Here is a 21,939-nt window from a genome sequence, read left to right as displayed (position 1 = left end):
TGGAATGTATACAGCAACAAGAAGAAAAATGGAAAACCATAAGCATTTTCACTTATATTCAATCACAAAATGGATTCAGACGTTACACTCTTTACAACTGTAATATGACTAACAATATGATTTCTGATATAAACCGTGTTTACACTTAATCAGCATTTGAATCGGCTCGCGGTTCTGAACTGCGAGCCGATGCAGCATCGGCTAGCGTGTAAACGCGAGTAACTTGCATCGGCTCGCGATTTAGAACAGGCAATTTGCACCACCAAAGTAGTAGGTTCTGAACCGCGAGCCGATGCAGAATCGGCTTTTTTACTACGTGTTAACAGAAAGCCGATTCTGCATCGGCAATTTGTGCGCATTTCATTTACTTTACCATTGTGACGTAATTTTAAGCGCACTGATCCAGCGTTGTCTTTATTATGACGTATATCGTTGGTGTGCGTATCATTTCATGTTTTTGCATCGGCTCACGGTTCTGAACCGCGAGCTTTAACAACGTGTAAACGCAAACCAAATGCCCATTCTGCATCGGCATTTGGTTCTGAACCAAATGCCGATCAAGTGTAAACACGGTAGTAGACACATAAACCGTGAAAATGAAGGTGCAAAAATTACCGTGTTTACACGGCTGTTTGTTCAGATCAAAAGCCGATGCAGAATCAGCTTTTGGTTTATCTTGCACTGCGTTTACACGCTGTTACAGCTCGCGGTTCAGAACCGCGAGCCGATGCAAAAACCTGGAATGATACGCACACCAACAATATACGTCGTAATAAAGACAACGCTAGATCCGTGCACGAACAATTACGTCACAATGGTAAAAATTAGTAAATGAAATGCGCACCAATTGCCGATGTAGAATCGGCTTTTTGTTTACACGTAATAAAAAAAGCCGATTCTGCATCGGCTCGCGGTTTTGAACTTACTACTTTGGTGGTGCAAAATTGCCGGTTCTGAACCGCGAGCCAATGCAAGTTACTCGCATATACATTTTTTTTTTTATTTTTTTTTTATTGTCATTAATGTAAATAAATTTATTGTATAAGAATCGTACTTTAAATTGCAATGAAAATGTTCTGATCATCGTATCACATTTATACAGTGCGTATCAAAAAAGTTTACACTTACAAAAAATCCTATAAAATTATACATTCATAATATCCTGATGATTTATCCACATTTTAACATTGGTACAGATCCATTTAAGCAAATGACGATACAACTGTCGAAAAATATGTCCGCTTGAGTGAGCACCACTTACTTTTGAAAAGTTAGTGAAAAATGATTTGCGCAGAACTTTGAAATAGTTATGCGAATAAAAGTAGACCTTAATCATGAAGAACACATGGAATTTAGCTAGTAAAATTGATTTGAAGATACCTTTTACCTTTTTAAACTTGTTTCCTTGCCCAAAACACTTCGAAGAGTGCATTGCGCCCCACCCCACTCCCCCACACAACGAGGCCATCGTGACGATATTTGCTTTACACTGAGGTGTGATTTACATGAAATGGCTTAGGCTTGGTTTTTATTTTGTTAATCATTGTCAAGCTTGGAAAAAGTGTGGAGAAACAAGTATTAAATGAAAAATGAAATGTAAACCCAATTTAAATGATAAAAACTTAGTGAAAAATGCTGGAGATGTATGATATAAACTTTTGTTCAGATTTAGTTATGTCCTCGGATCCAGCTGGCACAAAAAGGGTAAAGATTGTGCTTACTAAGTGTTGAAATTTCAATTTGGGTGGCAAAATTGTTACAAAATGCTTGAATGTATCCGTTTTATATCAATTGACTAAAAGTGCAAGGGAAATGTATGAGAAATGTTTGGCAGGGTAAGTTTGATTTCGCCCTTTCCCCTTGACACAGCGTGAAAACAAGCATTTCTGCGCAAACAGATTTCCGCAAGTTTTACAAAAATGGACAGTGCTCACTCAAGTGTAACATTCTTTTTTTTTTTTTTAAAGCTTTTTTTTATTTCCCTCCGATAGGGCATATATTTGCATTAACATTTTAACATTGATATAAATGAAATAACATATCATACACACATAGCATAATTTTGTACAAAGTATAGGCCTACAGGGCGTTTCAAGCAAAAGGCAACCGATACTAGAGTGGCCATGTCCTACACCCATCCGTTCCGCCGCCGACACTTGCAGCAGCAAAGAACAAACGAGCACCGAACAAGGCCACTCCAACAATAATTGATCACCTCTCACCCGAAACACACTGCACATTCATCATGAAAATATGTTTACATTAAACAGAAATACATATAAAGGTCCGGAAATCTTATTACAAAATGACAAGAATTCTTTCGAAATTTACCCATTTTTTATCAAATTTATGTGTTTTGTTTTCCATAATACTGATTTGCCTCTCATTTTTGTAACATTTTCTTATATATTGTTTAATTTTCTCAAAATTAGGTATGGTTTTTTCCACACGAGCAGAGTATACTTGTTGTTTCGTCCAAATTATTAAACAATTTAAAGCATCGTTTCTTGTTTCTGTGAAACCAAACAAAACATGTACAGGAGAAAGATTTATTCTAAATCTTGTTAAACTGTATAACCAGTCTGTAAATCGTACCCAGATAAGATTTACCACATGACATTGATAAAAAAAATGTATAGCGTTTTCTTCTTCCCTTCCACAAAAAGAGCATTTTGCATCTGCAGTTATTTTCATCTTTACAAGATCCTTATTCAAATATAATATCTTATTTAGCAGTCGGTACTGAAAGTACCTCATTGTAGTATAAGTTGTACATCGAAACATCGTTTTAAAATAATTGTTCATATCTCTGGTGTCCATCGAATGCCATTGACAAACCATCTATTACACCATCTATTACTCGCATATACATGCTATGAAAAAGCCGATGCTGCATCGGCTCCTGGGGCCCGTTTCATAAAGTTGTTCGTAAGTTTCGAATGACTTTACGCACGACTGATGACCGTTTCTTGTGGTAAATGATATCCCTATGTAACTGATTTAGTGCATAAGAACAGGTTCCAGTCGTGCGTAAAGGTGTGCGTAACTTTACGAACAGCTTTATGAAACACCACCCTGGTTCAGAACCGCGAGCCGATGCAAAAGCCGATCAAGTGTAAACACGGTAAATGAAGGTGCAATACGCGTATGCTGGCTATATGCGCAATGCTGCCCAAGCTCTCAATATTTTTGCTCCCTTTTCATAGATTACTGAAGAGAAACAAAATCTTGTTTTTTCGTATTTTCGCGAGATTCCAAGGCGTTGTACGACACAAAAAGCGAATATTCTTATTCGTGCAATGGTGCGAGACTTCGGATTCGGTTAAAGAAAGAAACGCTCTATTCAACTTGGCTAAAGCCTCGTTGAATAGAGCATCGTTCATCCTCCAACGTTCACAGCATAAGTCTTACAAATCTCTCATTACAAACAATAACAACTATTGAGTACGCACCTAAAAACAAAATACATGTTGTTTTGGGATTAGCCTGCCAAGCTACAAGCACGATCGAGCCGGCGAGGTCTTTATTCAGTAATAGTCAATACATTTGACAACACAGTTGTCATGAAAATGAAATATTTCACAAACGCGAAAACAAAAACAATTGCTTCTTCAGTATTGTTTTTTAAAGTACATCATCTTCATAGGTTTTATATCCTTTTCAATCCTAACACAGGAAATTTGACTCTAACATTTCCCTATCCTATTAGCCCGGGATGAAAAAACAGAGATAAAAACTAATAAGCGCAAAAACTCTGAAAACCCCTAGGCTATTACAAACGTTGTTACCAGACACAAAGCGAGTTGAATAATGGATTCTTAAAATATCAATTATTAACTCAGGTAATTAATTTGTCTTTTTGAAAAAGACGTGCTAGTATTATGGTGTAGAAGCAACTACTATTGAGAACGCACCAAAAAAAACAAAATGTTATTAAAACGTTATTTTGGGATTAGCCTGCCAAGCTACTAGAATAAACTACAAAGAAGGGCGGTATTTACATTTAACTTCATTAAATGTATATGGACCTTATTTTGACCAGTTACTGAAAATCAGAGCATATATGTGTGCTCGTGTCGTGTGATGACATGTGCAAAAACTAATAAAATTCTAATTTGTTAAACAACTGAAATATTGATGAGCGATAGAAACTGTTATATTAAAAATGTGAACTATTCTGAATCGAAAGTAATTCATACATTCTGTATAAAGCCTTTTATTATCGTCATATCCAACCTGAACTTCGAACGTAGGTTAGTCTCAAATGGAATGCAAGATACAATAAATAAAGGTATTATCCCTCAATTTGGAGAAATCAATATTTATAATAGATGTACCACATTACAAACCAAGAGCTTTCGATACAGATAATCTATCCTGTAAACTATCTTCTACGTAGCCGTCTTTGGCTCTCTCACCTTTCCACCTACCATGTCTTTTCCAGACCCTATCATTCACCTTGCCCCTTGCGGCGGCTGTGGCCCCGCTAGCTCTCAAGGAGTGTAGACCAATTTTAGCGTCTTCACTACTCACTTCCTTCAAACGAGCTACTACTGTTTCACGTGTTCTAGTATAACTCATTGATTTATTTTTATGTATTAATAACTCTCCTCTCCGGTTACCATATGCGGGCTTAAATAAAAAATGATCTGAGGCAGAATTAATCCCTGCGCTAAACATATATCTCTTCAAGATACTGATAGGGCATGCGTTTGTTTGCCATTTACTTATTACTACCTCGTCTCCTTTTCTGTATCGATCAGTTTTACTTTAAATTTTTTTTACAGACATATAAACATCGAAGAAGGTAATATCATTACACTTGAGTGATCGCGCTTCGTCGAATCTGTAGAATCCGCTGTAACAAAGTGTGATAAATGCGAGATCTCTCAGAACGAGAATGTCTTGTGTATCTTTATACTTGTCGCAAAGGTTGACTATGTGCTCATTCGTTAAGATGTCCTTCTTCGTCGTTTTCGTGTAACTTTTCCTCTTAGCAGCTTCCACCAAATGAACTACGAAACCATTAGTCGTCGGATCGGCTAAACCCTTCAGTTTATGAGCCCATCTGATGGCGTATAAAGTGCCTTGAATAACTGTTGAGGACTTACCGGCGTCAATCAAACTAGTTAAATATAAAGCAATGTGTATAGGTTCAGCAGGTAGCGCCCTCTTGCACTCGGCGTTGATGAATTCTTCGAACTTTTTGAAACTACAGAAGTAATTGTTGGTTGTACCTTCACTCCTGGAGTCAACTAGATGGGTTGCCATGCTATCTGCTAATCTCAGCAGCTTGCCAGAAGCCCCAGAGGCCAACACTTCGTTTTTTATTGATGTTCGTAGTCCTAAGCCTGCAAAAAATAAATAAGAATGCCTAAAACGTAATTTCAAAGCAACCATGGAAAACCTTTGTCCCACGGAACCAAAAATACCATTGTTCCCTCTTCCTTTCATAATTTCTTGACATGTAAATACATAGCTTTCTTTCACAAATTGAACAAATTTTCCTCCTTGGTATATTTTGGGCCAGAATGGAGCAGATTTCCACACAGGAACAATTAAGGTACCCTCTGCCCTTTCTTTCACTATTTTTTCAACTGCTCTGGCAGCTAAACGAGGTGGAGGGACCCACCAATTGATTTCATTAGCCCAGGACTGTTTGAAAGCATCAACACCTTCTGTATTGGGACATCCCCATCTCGAATTAAATCGACTGCACTTTGCATTGTTATCACATGAAAATCTGTCGACCACATGTGGTCCCCATATTTGGTTCAGATATTAAAATACATCATAGCTAATGCTCCAGTCATCACTGTCTGATATCCTACTAAGACTGTCTGCCATAACATTCATTTCTCTTGGAATCCAAACCATATCTAAGCCCAATCCGTAAAGATCGCATGTATCATGTATCTCGATTGCTATCTCTTGCAGTTGTTCATTCTTACTGCCTCTCTGAACTATGCTAGTAACGTTTTTGTTGTCGGTGTAACAACGAATATCCCGCCCTTCCAGACACGGACCGGGGTCTTCCAGGTCTGGTATTTCACTAACATATGCCACGAATCCAGTGTCCGACGCATCGGTGAATAAACAGCAATTACATGACTTTACTCGTGAAATTGATACACCGTTAAGCCTGTCTATGTGATGGTACCAGAACAATAATTCTGTTACCGCTTCTCCTGGAACTAAAACAGGGGCGTTCCAAGAAGCTCGGTTATTGATGCACTTAAATATTTATTTTGATTTCAATTGAACTATTGTACCAATTGCCGTTTGCATAGAAATGATCTGGCCTGCTACGCTGGCCAAAGTACGAACTGGTATTATATATTTTCCTTTTTGGATTTTTGTTAAGACATCTTCAATTGACCTTTTGCATTTTTGCATCCTTGTTTCTGTAATGTAAACATCTCCCTCGTGAAAATTCCAAAACAAACCTGGCCATGTCGCTTTATTCTGGGGAACCCAATCGCACTTGGTCTCAGCTAAAACAAATCCCAGCTTATTTAGATCGGCCTTGATTTGTCTGCTCATTTCGTTTGCAACTTTCATGTCACTACATCCCGCGATCCCATCGTCTAAGAACATGACGACCTTCTTTCCTAGTGACCTCCAATAAGTAAATGGTACTCTGGTTAATTTTGTGAGGATGTAACCAGCAGTAGATATACCGAAGGGTAAAACATTAAAGACAAAGTATCTCTTCTGACCATGGAACTCCCAACAAAAACCTAAATATTTCCTATGTTCTTCAAAAATCTCCACATGATGGTACGCTGATTTAAGATCGAATGTGAAAACGTTATCCCCTTGCTCAAAAACATCCCTAGCAACCGAGGCATCTTCATACTTAAATTTGTTCTTGTACAAATGCGGATTGACATGTCTGCAGTCTAACACTAGTCTAAGTTTTCCCTTGTTTTCAGAAACTGTTAAAGGGTTAACAACTGATGGCTTATATTGTACTTCTGAAACACAACCCCTTTTTATAAATTTCCCAATTTGTTCCTGTACGAAATTTGAATGGTTACGTGCGGATCTGTTATTAGTGAGCTCTCTATCATCAGGCAACGTGTGTAAAGGCAATTTGTAACCGTTCTCGATCACGTCTAAAATCTCTTTACTTGCACCGAATTCGGCCAATGCACTAGCATTTTCTTTCAACTTTCCAACAGGAGAAACATTTTCCTTCTCTCTCGAGTCTACCAACTCAGTATCTTGACACTCGGCTTCTTCATACAACTTTTTTATTTTTAACTTGTACGATTTCAGATATCCCTTCTATTTCTTTTTGGGATGAACTCTCAGATACTATCTTTTTATGCTCAATAAAAAACTTAGATTCAATTATCTGATCTGAACGGCTTTCTCTAATGGACGGACAATTCCCTTCCAGTGGCCTGGTTTTCCGCATGAAAAACAGATCCCGGGCTTCTTGCGTTCTTCTGGTGTCGTCCGACCGAAGGGGGTATAAGATGTGTAGCTAGATGTGGAGGGGCCTTGCTCTTTCTGGAAACCTGGATGGCTCTTCCATGGCGAAGCTCGGTATCCGCTGTAAGAAATAACGCCTCCCTTCTGGTTTCTTAGCTTTCTTCGCTTTTCTTTCGGCCCTCGCCTCCGCTTTGAACATGCGTTTTTCATCGTCTGTGTCGTCGGCTTAAGTGTTCTGCTCATACTCATTGACGAGCTTCCATCCCAACGGCGACTTGTCGGCCATTTTGATTAATTTTTGTCGTTTTTCTATGATGTCTACACCTTCGGCTATTTTTTTCCCTAGCGTCTGAAACTGCTGATGGCCTGTCCTGAGATCCCTTGAGGTAATTATTGGCTTCTACGAGTTTTCTATGAATCTTAACGTTGACCTTGTGCTGTTCTTCGTTTCCTCTCCTCTGGAATTTATAGTCGTCGGAATGCATCTCCCGAATCTTGGCGACCTGGGCGTCGTTCAGTATCTTCTGGGTTTCTCCAAAGGATTGTTGGAAATTGTTCAGTCTGCTTGAAATTAAATTATCTAGCTCGGATAGAAGATTGTTCTGAGACTGACTCATCTTGACATCAATTAACTCTGCGACTTTCGACGGGTCCATGTTTATATCGGAAGCTCAAAAAAAAAAGACGTGCTAGTATTATGGTGTAGAAGGCTAGAATGATCCTCGGCGTTCTGTACGCCCAACTCAAGAATCTACTTCTATTCATATACATATTACCCTATACGTCACATTCAAATTATCCTACGTCATCAAGACCGCTACGCTTGCCTGACTTAGCATTCATACGTTGCCGTCTAAACAAAATTTACCAGCTATACTCCGTAACGCTGGAAAATAAATTTTCTTTCACCTCATGCGAAATCTCGCACCATCGCACTCATGCCTATTCGCTATTTGTATACTTTGAAACAGTTATGCAAATAAGAGTAGACCTTAATCATGAAGAACACTTGAAATGTAGCTAGTAAACTTGATTTGAAGATATATTTTGCCTTTTTATTTTTGCCCTTACCCAAAACACTTCGAAGAGTGCATTGCGCTCCACCCCACTCCCCCACACACCGAGGCCATCGTGACGATATTTGCTTTACACTGAGCCGTGATTTACATGAAATGGCTTAGGCTTGATTTCTTATTGTGTTAATCATTGCCAAGCTTGGAAAAATTGTGGAGAAAAGTGTGGAGAAACAAGTATTAAATGAAAAACGAAATGTAAACCCACTTTAAATGATAAAAACTTAGTAAAAAAATGTTGGAGATGTCAGATATAAACTTTTGTTTAGATTCAGTTTAATATGTCCTCAGACCAAGCTGGCACAAAAAGGGTAAAAGTTGTGCTTACTAAGTGTTATGATTTAAGTTTTGGTTGCAAAATTGTTACAAAATGCTTGAAAGTATCAGTTTTACTTCAATTGACTATAAGTGCAAGGGAGATGTATGAGAAATGCTTCGCAGAGTAAGTTTGATGTCGCCTTCTGTGTAACATTCTATCAAAACTTTTTCTTTCATTAGATAGATGACACCCAAAACCCAAGAATATATGGGAAAAAATACCCACATGTTGTATATATATTTTAGTTCCCAGGGCTTTTTCAAAGTGTTAACTTGTTTGATACGCAATGTACATAGAGTTAAATCAACAATTATCATGGAATCATTACATTAGCATCAAGTTATTTAGTGTTCAGTGTACATGCATGACAGTCACAATTTTGATGATTTTCAGTGTTTTTTTTTTTTTTCCATGGAGGGACGTGCATTTTTGTATATCACAAGGGAGAAAATTAAATACGACGGCAGCAACACATTCAGATTTTCTTTTATACTCCGTCCTTGCGCAGGGTATTTGAAGGAGATTTTGTTCAGAATATCGTGTTTTATATTAAAGCTACATTACGTTTGCATATAAGTGGTCCCAGATAGGCTGGGGCTAAATCGTTTTGTATTTTTAAAGCAAGAACACAAAGTTGATATCTAATAAGTTCCTCCACTGTTTGCCAATTGAGTGTAGACAACAATTCATGTTGGGGAGTATGATAGTCCTTATTCAAAATTATTCGGGCATACTTATTCTGCAGTTTTTGTATCTTATTTTTATTGGTTTTTGCACAGCTTCCCCAAGATGTACAACAATAATGAATGTACGGTAAAATCATGGCAAAATATAAATTCTGAAGAATCCTAGGCGGAAGGAATTGTTTGATTCTCTTTATACACACTATCGTACGGATATTCTAACAGTGATACTAGATGCATGTTCTCCCCTTGTCAAGTGTTACACCCAAGTATTTGATTATATTTACATTTTCTATGGGATCATGTCTATATTTTATCATTAATGCTTCATTTTTCAATCTTTTCCTATGACCAAATTCCACGGCTTTTTATGCAAATGCATACCGTTAAGGTTGAGCCAGTTAAAGATAACATCAAAATCACTTTGCAGATTTTTTGAACCTCCTTAGATAATACACCATGACAGATAAGAGCAGTATCATCTCCATAAAGAGCCATTTTGGAATTAACATTCAAATTCAAGTTACAGTACATATACACTGTAAAAAATGAAGTGCTTATTTATCACTTACAGTGCTTGTATAGTGACTGCACTGCGAGTGCTGATTTCCTAGTTCAAATTTAAACTAGAAAATCAGCACTTGTAGTGCAGTCACTATACAAGCACTGTACGCGCTAAAATAATACTTCATTACATTTCATCAAATTTAAACTATAAAATCAGCACTTGTAGTGCAGTCACTATACAAGCACTGTAAGCGCTAAAATAATACTTCATTTTTTACAGTGTTGATAAAAATACAAAATATCAATTGACCAAATATGGATCCCTGTGGGACACCTGATCTATTTTTTACACTTTCACTGATACTAATATTTACTACGACAAATTGTCTCATGTCTATTCAATATGCTTTCTTTCAATCACATTCGTTACCCTTAATTCCATGATACTCCAGTTTTCCAAGAATGAAATTGTGTGGTGTAACATCAATCGCTTTACGTAAATCGATGAAAATACCTCCGATCATTTGACCCTGATCCATTTTATCAAACAAATTACCAAACAATTTTTAGTTAGACATGTAGTAGTAGAATGCAAAGGTCTAAAACCTAACCGGGAATTCGTTAGCAGTTTGTTTTCATTCAAGTATTTATAAAGTTGATTGTGGATTGCTCTTTCTAGTATTTTAGACAAGGCAGGTAGAACAGATATCGGTCTAAAATTATCGATATCATATGATCTTCCTTTATTTATTGGAGTAATTCTTGCCGTCTTTAAATCTCTTGAATAGTACACTCATGTTCGCAATGTCATATTGTATAATTATAACAATTGTTCTATTAAAAAAGGAGCAACCAGTTTAAGAAGCTGTGCATGTATGCCATCTACTCCAACAGCCTTTGAACAATCAATGCTTGACAATGCCTTAAAAACACAATCTTTTTTTTATTTCACTGATTTTAAATTCACATTCGGGTAAAGATAATGTTTTAAACTACTTAATGAATCAACTGATGTATTATCCGAATGAGTCTGTAATCTCAGTCATACGTCATTAAAGGCTTTGTTTAAAACATTTGCTATTCGTTTGGTAGGTATATGTTCATTTCCCATTGTAAGTTTGATATTATTATTTTCTTTCTTATTTTCCTTTTGTATGAGTTTTGAAAGAATTCTCCAATTATTCTGAATATTACCAGTTTTTAAATTCATTCTGATAGTAGTTCTTTTTCAAAAGCTAATTCAAATTGTTTGTTCTTTTTCGAAAATGCTGAAAATTTTTGCCACCAGGATATTGATTTGGTTTTTCGGATTTGTTTTTGACAATAATCTCTCCCTCGTGCTAGATTCAGAGAGTCATCATTAAACCGTGGCACACCTTCTAAACTCCATAATTTTCTACATCCTGACCAGATGAATTAAATTATTTCCAGTCAATGTTGCTCATGTTCTCTTTAAATGTGTCAAAATGAAAATGTTTGATTGAGCGAAATTTACTTATCTTTGGATTAAGAGGTCGATAATTACCTGTAATGACAGTAAAACCTGTTATTTGTACTCCTACTTTAATTACACTTTCACTAGGTGAGTCAGAAATACAAATTAAATCAAAAGGTGATTGACTGTTAGGCGTAACTCTCGTGGGTTGATATATAATCTGTGTCATCTGCTCGATCATACATATATTTTTTTTAGACAGATTATTATCAGTTAACATGTTACCGTTAAAATCCCCAAGTATAATAACATTGGATGACTTTGCATATACTTTCTCGAGATTTTGTTGTAAACTCTTTCGGAATAACGAACCTTATTTCGTTTCCAGACTAACGAACCTTTGGATTAATGAACCTTACTTCATTTGCGGACTAAACGAACCTTCGAAACATCGCTCCAAAATGTTCGAATTAACGAACCCTTTTTTGTTTTCAGATAACAAACATCGAGGTGTAGACAATTTACGTGCTTCGGAATTGCGAAGAAGTAATCTTTACCTTTTTTCACTATCAAGCACACAATGAGAATTTTAGGAAAATAAAAACAGGGACAATGACCAACACTGGACGGGGGCAGCGGTTACCACAATTAAAAGGGGCTTTGAGAAAATGAAGGACAGTTTGTGATATCAACGGGCCACTCATTTTCATACCAGACATGATATTCATATCGCCATGATTACTGAATTTTCACTTCAGATTTTGATGGAATTTTCAGAAGTGTGCTAGTGTAATTAGTTCTGACTAATTTATCCGTCAAAACCAACATTGAGTTTGGAAAACCTGAATTTAACAATCGCTTGATAATTCAATAATTTTATTAATACATTCCTTTACAGGACTCCATACATTCTAACGAATATCATGATGAAAAGGAAATTGAAGATATTGTGGAATTTTGGATGAGTAAAATCAGGAAGCTAGACTCAACGAGCCAGCGGAGAATCGTAGAAAACGTGTTTCAACCAATCGTGGAGAAAGATCATTCTGCTGTAAGTTCTGTTTTTTTTAGGGGTGCCAAAGTCAAAGTGTATTTGTTCGTGTAATGTAAAGATGTTTTCTATAGTCTTTTATCTCCGTTAAAATCAGTGAGATAAAATATCCTTAAAATCTCACAGAATCGGTATTCTGAGAACAATTTTATCTTCATTTTATCTCTGTAAGACATCTATTTTTTAATCAACATCCAATTAGAAATGCGGTTTTATCAATAGCTCTCTCATATCACTCAACTAATGGAAATCCATTGTGACAGGAGGTGTGACAAAGGAGTGAGATTGCGTCAAAAGCTTACACTATACGCTTACGCGCCTTTACAGAGATTTCTTTATAAAAAATGACAATACTTTAATTTTTTCGAATTATATCGTATCTTTTCAGGCATCATTTCAAAGACAATATTAGTCAAGAAAAGTTTTATGAAATAATTCCTGATTGTACAGGAATAACGTTAAGGTGGTATTCTCAATAAACATTATTTTTCTTCATTTTCATGTCAACATTTGGAATTCACCTAGAAATATTGATGAAATGAACATCGCGGAGATAAAATAGCCCCTACTATCTTTTAAGTTTATTTTATTTTTTCTTCAATGTAACAGGGGCGCAATCACAGCATTCGCGTTGCAATGGTAAAATATGTGATCGGAAAGTCTACGCAGGCAGTGCTCTCTCGCGTATAGGTACGCAAGATATAATTTTAATTTTTATCTGAGAGATAAAATATCATCTCAGAATACCAATTTCATTTTAAGAAATAAAATAAAACATATTAAAGATAAAAATGTGCTCAGAATACCGCTCCTGGTCTGTTAGCGTCAAAATTACCCCAGTTCTGGACACGGTGGATAAAAGCAATTTTTGTTTCCAGATGAATAAAATACAATTAGCGAATAAAAAATAGGGTATGCTCCCAAAAAATGTAACTGCAGGAATAGTGTCTGATATATAGACTCGTGCCAATGCAAAACTCACCAGCAGTGCATAATTTTGCATCTGCTTTATAGTTCTTAAATTCAGACCCTATTTGAACAGATGTTATGTTGTATTTGTTCATCCCCAACCGATGAAAGTTTTCTCTAATAGATTTTCTCGTTGTGAAATGCACCAAATATCTGAACACAGATGCGTAGACAAGCTGAAATGGTGGTGTTGGAGGCTTTTGAACGTGGGTGTGTGTGTATATAAATATATTTATATTGGTCTTGGGGTAAAGATGTGCATACATTTTTTTCACATGTGTTGGAAATTGTATTGCCATGGTAACAGTATATCATTGCAAAATTAGGTAAAAAATCTTGCAGTTTTAGATTCAGATTTGGGATTTATTTCCAACACTGAGAAATGCAATTAGAACCACTTCCTGTGTTTTTAACCAATTCTCTTAAAATTTGGCACACACATTAGGCTTGAGGTGAAGATGTGTAAGACACGTTTTTGTGTGTATGTATTTGAGAAATTCTGTTGCCAAGGTAACAATGTATCATATGGCGAAAATTAGGTAAAAACCTTGCGATTCGAATAATAATAATAATGATAATAATAAACACTTCTTGTATAGCGCATATCACAATTATGAATAATGTCTCTATGCGCTTCCAAAGGACTTGGATATTATTACCCCAGCTGTAGCTTGGCTGCCGTAATTACTAAGATTACAGCGCACACGCATTTCAAGGAATAAATTCCTGCCAGGTACTTATTCACCTCACCTGGGTTGAGTGCAGCACAATGTGGATAAATTTCTTGCTGAAGGAAATTACGCCATGGCTTGGATTCGAACCCACGACCCTCTGTTTCAAAGTCCGGAGACTAATCCACTGGGCCACAACGCTCCACAGAATTGCTTCATCAGTTTTCAAACAAGTCTCATGAAATCTGGCACAAACATTGGTATTGAAGTAAAGGTGTGCAGGGCATGGTTTTTTGTGTTTCTCGTGTACTCATTTGCAAAAACTACAGAATTCTAGCACTGCTCGTGGAGTGACACTTCGTAACAAATTTACCCACATCACTCCTATTCTTAAATCTTTACATTGGGTGCCCATGAGTGAACGTGTCAAATTCGGAATCCTTTTACTGGAATGTAACTCAGTACATGACTCTGCTCCATAGTACAACTTTGCTCCCATTCACTGACTGACTTACTGACTTAGATGCATAGGTAGGTGTGTCTTTTCGCTCTCCTACGGGTGACCCTTTTCCATTCAGTTGTACCCTGGGCTAGGTCTTTAGCATCCAGTGGAGGGAGACCCACATCACTTCTGACTTGGTCCCTCCATCTGGAAGGGGACGTCCTGGTAATCTCCTCTGTTCAAAGTCATTCATGTAGGCCTGAACTGGAAAGTGGTTTTATGACATAGGGCGCATGTGCCAGATTTACCTCATGCGTTTTTTTTTTTTTTTTCTTTTTAGCTTCATCACATATTGTGTTTTTGATAAGTAATCTCCTCCTGATGTCCGCATTCCTGTCTTTGTCCAATAAATGGACACCTAACACGGTGCAAAGGCATCCCATTTCAAAGACTGAAGGCCTATCATGATCCACTTTCCGCAGGGTCCATGTTTCTGCACTGTAATGCAATAGGAAGAATGATGGATTTGTAGATCCTTATCTTCAGTGAATTTGGGATGTCTTGGTTGGACCAGATGTTACTTTTTAGCATCCAGAATGTCCAGGCGACTAAAGATATGCATCGAATTACATGTACGTCATTGTCCACCGAGAGGACTGCACTTCCAAAGAAAACAAAAGAATCAACTTTGTCAATGCTGGTGTCATTTAGGGAATATGTCACGATGTTCTTCAGTCATGATTCGGCACGTTGAGGCATCCATCTTCATTCCTCATTTTCGGCAGGCCTCCTCCAGGGTACCTGTTAAGAGTTGGAGTTTTTCAAAGACAAGTTCTAAAAGGGTGGTGTCTTTAGCATATCGGATATTATTCATATTCATGTGTTGCCCATCTTCAATCCACTTCCTATTTTTTATGTCCTCCATCACAAACTCCAGAAATAGGTTAAAGAGGCTTGGAGAAAGGAGGCAGCCTTGTCTAACGCCGACAAGAACATCAAACCAATTTTCCCCATTTACCATGCCAGAATATGTATTTTTCTTATAAATGCATTACATGTATATCAAGTCAACTAGAACTTAATCCACTCCAATTGATCCCAGGCACTTCCAAAGGGCTTTTCTCAAATAGTGTTGAGTGCTGCCTTAAAGTCAACAAAATTTCAGAGGACAGGCACGTGTATTTCTTTGGCTTTTTCAAGTATTTGTCTAACCACAAAAATGGCATAGGCCGTTCCTCGTGAGCTGCGAAAACCACATTGTTCTTTTGCAAGATGATCATCGATTTTTGCCTGAATTCTATTAAGAATCATTCTGCCAAAAAAATCCAGCTATAAATAGCACAGTAATAATAATAATAATATGATAATAATAATAATGATAACAATAATAATAATAATAATGATAATAGGCATTTATATAGCGCCATCTATCTAGAAACATTCTTTTACGAGGCGCGTTGTTATTATTATTACCCCGGCTCGAGTTGCCTTTCAGCGCTCATGCATTCAAAGAAATAATCCTGCCGGGTACCCATTCACCTCATCTGGGTCGAGTGCAGCACAGTGTGGATGAATTTCTTGCTGGAGGGACTTACGCCATGGTTGGGATTCGAACCCAAAACCCTCTGTTACAAAGTAAAAAAAACTTATCCACTGGGCCACAACGCTCCAGCTTCTTTCTTGTGTACAGGAGTTATAAGACCCCTGTTCCGGTCTTTATATTCAGACTATGCAACATTGATAATTTTGAGTAGAAACTCTCTTATTTTCAGACCTCCTGCTTTCAGAGCTTCAGCAGCTATCTTGTCCCAACCGCATGCTTTGTTGTTTTTAAGCAGTTTTTTAGCAGACTCTGCTTCCTCTTTTGTGAATGGACTACTTTGAGTGTTTTCTCGTGGTGGATCAGGAATGCCTGGTAGAGCATCTTCATCCCGAGGAAATTGAGCGTTCAGAATTGATTCAAATTGATGTTTCCAACAGTGAAGCACATCATGGGGTGCGGTTTTTAGTGCGACATTTTATTCTTTATTGCGAGCTGTACTTTGTCTCGCATCAATTTTTGCTCCAGAGCTTTACCATACCATCTCATTTCGTTTCCTCTCTTTCCCTCTTTGTCTCCCTCTCTTAATACATTTTTTCCTTTGCTATTTTAATCCATCATTATCAAGTAGTATTTATTCCATTTTGAATGCTTACACCTACACCGAAATATAATACCATGACATTTAAATCTCTTACTATTATTTGTTATCTCCATTTTGGATACACTCCGTCCTAAATGATACTGTTAGCGATATTTACTGTCTAGTTTTATAAAAGTAGCTTGTAGAATAAATAATCTTATAAAAACTTGCACAATGTGAATTCATGAAACCAATATCAATATGTTAATATAATAAAGTCATTTGCTAATAGTATTAATTAGGACAGAGTGTAGCCAAAAACGGAGATTAAAAAAAAGAATAATAAAAGAAATAACTGTCATGGTATTATATTATGGTAAAGGTGTATAAAATTCATATTGACAAAGTTGCAGCATTCAGAATGAAATAATTGTTGCGTGATAATAATGGATTTAGTTCTTTTCCGAAAATTCTTTGTTAAAAAATTAGTTTTGTCTCTCAGTTTTAACATATTTTCAGTCACCACCATCTGGAAGGGCCATGGTGATATTACTAGAATATATGCATAGAGAAGTAAAAGTCATTATTTGCTCAACGAACAGTCAAACAGTAAAAAAAATGCCTTTACTCCAATGGAAATTTGTTTTCTACTTTTATTGGAAAACGACAGTCAGTGTTTGCATCCACCAATTTGCTACTGAAACATATTAATTTTGTTTAAAATGGAAGATGTAGGATGCAGAAAGCAGGGGCGGTCACAGAAATATACTGAAAATATTAAATAAAATGAAATAGAATGCTTAAATCTATTGTGCACATATATATGGGCGATTCCATACGTGTCGTACGGGACATTTTGTCAACAATTTCTAGTCTCTTAGCTGATTGCTTGAGCAGTGAAAAAAATATTTTTGGTCAATAATAAAGTTATAGTGGGTAGTCATGTGAAAAACTGATTACCAACAAAAAATATTTGATTATGGCTGAATTAAGGGCGAAAATGTTGTGTGTCATACGGGACTCAGAAATGTCCCGTACGACACGCAACATAGTGTATCACTGAAGATCATTCCCGGGTTTCAGGTCACATGATTAAGATCAAATGTCACTTAGGGTCAACGAACTTTGGCCATGTTAGGGTTATTTGAAGAATTGTCATAACTTTAAAAGTTTATGGATCTAGTTCATGAAACTTGGATACAAGAGCAGCAATGTATCCTGAATAGTGAATACCATGTGCACGTTTCAGGAACATGGCCAAGATCAAAGGTCATTTAAAGGTCAATGAACTTTTGCTGTGTTGGTAGTATGTTTTGAATTGGCATCATAACTTAAAATTTATGGATCAAGCCAATGAAACATCGGGTAATCAAGTATGAATGATTGTTTTGCGCATGTCTTAGGTCACACGGTCAAAGGTCATTTTGAGTCACGTCAATGGACATAATATTTTGTTATCATATGAGTTTTTTCTTCTGTGCATAATTATTCAATGGCTTTTTTTCAAAGGCAGCATTAGTGCTATATCGAATTGCATAATGCAGGCGAGACTGTCAGAGGCGTTCCACTAGTTTACTTATTTATTTTGATTGTTTGTATGGGTTAGTTAAGTATTTTTTTCCCTTTTTCCACTTTAATTGTTCAAATAATATGCCATTTTATTTGGGTCGGCCGTACATATTACATGTACTATTTATATTGTTGTCTTTATACTGAGGAAAATAAACTGAATTGAAGTGAACTTAAAATTGAATGATAGTGCCAAGTCAAGGAGCATGCGCAGTTCAACGTTGAGAGAACATCTCGAACATGCGCAGTTCTGCCCATGAGAGTATATCGAAAAATATACGGAGCTGGAAGAAGACTATACGGAGCTATTCGCAGCGAAAAAAAAAAGAAAATAAAAGAAAAGGAACGAAAAAAAAAGAGAGACGAAAAAATAGGAATGGAAAAGGGGGGAAAATAATAATAAGCTATTGAAAATGAACAAAAGCTCTAGCAAAAGTAGTCAATCCTGACTGGTTGCCAACCAAGGAAAAAAGAAGAAGAAGAAGCGATTTTTTCCTATTGAAATAATATTTTGTCACATGATCCCGAATTGACCAATCGTTTATCTCGAATACTCACTGATATTAATAAAAGGGATATAATAATATGACTATACGAAACTGCAGTTACTGAAAAGTGCTCGACTACATGTACATATAGGGAGCTTCATGTAGTATAGTAATAGGGTGGAGCGAGTTGCTTAGATTTTACTTTTACAGACTATTTCCCCCAGCGGGTTCATCAGCAACTAAATCAAATTTAATGTTGAACTAAAGTACAGCTAAAGAGAACAATAACTCTAGTGCAGTCAAGCAAACAAACAAAAGACACAATGTTAGGGGGATATATGACTACAGCGAACAGATAATAGCTATTTTCTTTAAACTGAGTAAGGAGTATTGGGGTAATGTTGGGGTGGAGTGGGTTTGACACATGAGAGGGGGGGGGTGTTCTATGGTTAACCATAACCTGAGAGGACAAATTTATTCTTGTGTTTAGAGGTTGAAATGAGTTTTGTTCTTGAGTTTATAATTGGTGCTTTCTTGGCCGTGATTATGTGATACTTCTCCCACAGACACAGGTTGCATCTCTTTGTTTTTGGTGAGTAGGGCTGGGCATGTCTTACGATTCTCCATTTGACTGAGTAGCGCGTTCCTTTATCCTTCAGTCTCCATGTGTACTTGCTGAGCTCAGTTTGGTGCCGTTTCCCCCGGTTGGTGATGCTTGCTTTGTGGTTTGCGTACCTTGTCTTGAATAGAGTTGATGTGAGCCCGATGTACACTTTCCTGTCTCTAGATGTCGCTACCTCGGCTTCATAGATGATATTGGTGGCCATGCATTTTCCAGGGATCGGGCAGTCTTCTTCCTTTCTGTAGTTACATGAGTCCTTGGCTTAGTCTTTGCTAGTGTCTGTAATCTTTTTGTTGTGAGCCTTTATTGCTGTGTCCATATTGTCAATGCAGCTATAGCTGACTTTCAGCGTGTTCCTGTTGCAGACCCTGTGGAGCTGGTGTTCTTATGGGAAGTGCTGTTTCACAAGGGCTAGGAACTTTCTGCCGATGTTCGTCCTAACATGCTTGCTATAGGGTGGGTTGAACCATGTTGTGTTTCGTCTTTGACGTTGGGTTTCTTTACTGCCATTTGTTGAATGTATCGGTGAGTTTACCAGCCGGGCTTGTGTCCAGCATCTTGAAGTGTTTTCTCGTTGTCTAGTTTGGCACTGTTGAAGATGTTTTCTCTACTGGAAATGTTGGACAGGCGGGTTTGGATAGATTGCGGTATATTCTCTTGGTGACATCCGGCGGATGATTCGATTCGGCATGTACATATAGGTGGGATTCTCCTGGTTTCGAATAAGGTCTGAACTCTTTCTTGGAGAGGTCGAATGTCGCATCAAGAAAAATTGTTGCATTAGCATTGGCTGCGATCCCCAGGACCAAAATTAGAGCAAAACCAATTGAAACCAGTTGGCCAACTGGTTTCAGTAGGGAAATTGGAACAACTGGTTCCAATTGAAACCAGTTGCCAATTGGTTCCAGTTAGAAACCAATTGGGCAACTGGAACCAGTTGCCAATGGGTTTCAATTGGTTTCAGTTGAAACCAATTAGGCAACTGCATCTTGGTTGGTTCCAGTTGTTCCAATTTCCCTATTAAAACCAGTTGAATCCAATTGGAGGCAACTGGTTTCAATTGTTCAACTGAATCCAATTGGGACTTCCAGTTGGAATAAATTTAATTAGTTACAAATTAATTAGCATTTGTACTAACCATTGCTCATGCCAACACAGAAGCATTGTTATATGTCTACAAATACAATTGTAAAGGGCATTGATTATAATAGACTCCCATACATATATATATATATATATATATATATATATATATATATATATATACATATATATTTACATGGAGGAGCTTCGATGTAAAGTTGTAACATCGAATCCTAGAACTCATGTAATTCCTTCTTACTTCCTCAACTTCGTGAATGGATGTAGTTTAAGCCAGATGGGCAGGGGGCCACCAAGACCGGCCTCTGGAAATATCCTAGATCTTATACTCACAACTACACATGATGCTCTGAATAATACCCAAACAAAACCTGGGATCAGTGACCATGACAACACCCTGTTCGACATCAATATGCGACCCAAACTCCAAAGAAAACCAGTGCGGAGAATTTACCAGTATGGCAAAGCTGACAAACAAGACATTAAGGAGCGCTGCTCTCAGATGTCATATGACTACTTTGAAAGTTCTCCTGAAGACATCTCTGTAAAAGATGATTGGATGATCTTCAAGACTTCTCTTTTGTCAATCATGTCTCACATTCCCCACAGGAACTCGAGGCCCAAGACAAGCCACCCGTACATCACCCCGAAGATCATACGGGAGATGAATAAGAGGGACAGGCTATACAAGAAGGCACGACGTTCAAGGTTACATTCAGATTGGGAAACATACAAAACAAAGAGAAATTCTGTTCAAAGAGCAAAAGAATCAGCTCACAGTGAATACCTTCAAAATGTTGTCAGTGGAAGTCTTATGACTGACGAAAAGAAGTTCTGGAGGTACGTCAAAGCTCAGCGGAGAGAGTCTGTAGGAATTCCAACTTTGAAAGTAGGAAATGTTTCCTATGTATCAAATGAAGAGAAAGCGAATGCTCTAAATGCACAATTCTCTTCAGTTTTTACACATGATAATACTTCATCGGTACTACAAGACAAGGGTCCCTCACCGTACACACCAATTGAAGATCTCTACATCAGCTTACGAGGAGTGAATAAACAACTGAAAGAACTTAACACCAACAAAGCCAGTGGTCTAGATGATATACCTGCTAGAATTTTAAGAGACTATGCAGATGAGATTAGCCCAGTCCTTACTCATCTCTTATAACAATCATATGATGAGGGAATTCTTCTAAGTGATTGGCTAAGAGCTCAAGTGGCCAGCATCTACAAGTCTGGAGTAACCCAGCCAATTATAGACCGGTGTCACTCACATGCATCTGCTGCAAGATCTTAGAGTACATTGTATTGAGCCACATGTCAAAATACTTGGAAAAGAATAGCATCATCAACTCATCAACCAACATGGATTTAGGAAGGGACTGTCATGTGAAACGCAACTTGTTGAGGCCATCAATGACTGGGCATACAACATCGACCAGCAAT

This window comes from Lytechinus pictus, chromosome 4, assembly GCF_037042905.1.
Source record: "Lytechinus pictus isolate F3 Inbred chromosome 4, Lp3.0, whole genome shotgun sequence".
Lineage (NCBI taxonomy): Eukaryota > Metazoa > Echinodermata > Echinoidea > Temnopleuroida > Toxopneustidae > Lytechinus > Lytechinus pictus.
Note: the sequence above shows the minus strand (reverse complement) of the source record.